The sequence below is a fragment of the Suncus etruscus genome, chromosome 13 (genome assembly GCF_024139225.1).
Source record: "Suncus etruscus isolate mSunEtr1 chromosome 13, mSunEtr1.pri.cur, whole genome shotgun sequence".
NCBI lineage: Eukaryota > Metazoa > Chordata > Mammalia > Eulipotyphla > Soricidae > Suncus > Suncus etruscus.
In genome coordinates this window covers 12,815,437-12,816,664 of record NC_064860.1, presented here as the reverse complement: position 1 = coordinate 12,816,664, position 1,228 = coordinate 12,815,437, and the positions used below count along the sequence as shown (strand labels likewise).

At 35.0% G+C, this 1,228-nt stretch overlaps 1 non-coding gene across 1 annotated transcript; it reads left to right on the top strand.

The window, feature by feature from the left end:
* Nucleotides 1–273: 273 nt before the first annotated feature.
* LOC126026711 (U6 spliceosomal RNA) lies at nt 274–380 on the top strand. Its single transcript, XR_007501933.1, has one exon. It is a non-coding gene; the product is annotated as a U6 spliceosomal RNA (small nuclear RNA).
* Nucleotides 381–1,228: the final 848 nt, after the last annotated feature.

Here is a 1,228-nt window from a genome sequence, read left to right as displayed (position 1 = left end):
TTGTGTTGACCCTTTGACCCAAATGTCAGCTTTGAATTATGTAAAGTATTTTGTTCCCTTTTATGTGCACTGACTTACATGATCAAATGTTGTGTCCTAAAAGGCTTACCAGGAAAGAAGGGGATGCATTTTATGACCACTTCACTATTCTAAGGAAGTAGTTTTCTTGCTGCTAGCAAAATAATTCCAGTATAGTTTTGTGTGTTTGTTTTTGGGGTCACTACCTGGCAGTATTCAGAATTTATTGGAGTTCTGCATTAAAAGGTATCTCCTGTGCTTGCTTCAGCAGCACATATACTAAAATTGGAATGATACAGAGAAAATTAGCATGGTCCCTGTGCAAGAATGACATGCAAATTCGTGAAGCATTCCATATTTTTTAAATAGAAAAAAAGAAATAAATGGTAACTCCTGGGGCTCAAGGGACCTTTGGTGTGACAGAAATCAAACTATGTCTACCCTTGTATTTGTACATCTCTGCTTCAGTACTAGAAAAATTGGAGGCAGTAGATTTCAGAATTTGGCCTATAGATGTAATGTCACTCTAGGAAGTGGGCCTGGCTCTTCTGTGGGAGGATCTGGGAGGATCTTGCAATCACAAAATGAGCCATTATTACATGGCAGAGAGCCATTGTAGATCTGATGTGCTATTATTTCTACTGTTGCTTAGTGCTTCATATATCTGTGCTTCTCCATGCTTCATCTAGTGTGATAGGATTATCTGACATTCTTTGATTTTGTGACATTATTTGATGCCTGAATAGTTGCTTTAAATTGATGTTTTGGGGAGAGAAGACACTTTTGTAAACTTCTTGCTGCAATCACTTTATTCCTAATCATCCTCAAATGCTTTTATTATGAGATGTTTTCTAGCATAGAGCAATAGGACTTTCGCGGTGGTTTGGAGACATATAAAACATTATATATTATAATATTGAAATTATGAGTTGGATAATTGGAAATTGCTTGTTCAGAAAAGTATTATTTTTAATAAGGAAAAATTTGTACTATTTACTAATATCTCATTCACTTTCATAAGACAAAGATTTTCTTTTCTGGGAAAGCTAGAGTACTAGTCATTAATATATGTTATTTCCCCACCTGCCTCAAGATTATTTAATTTCATACTACAGTCTCTGGTCTTTCTTTCCTGTTCTGGAGTGTATCCCTCCTCCAACATTGATTTTTTATTTTTATTGTTATGTAAAATGGTTAGAAACATGTTACC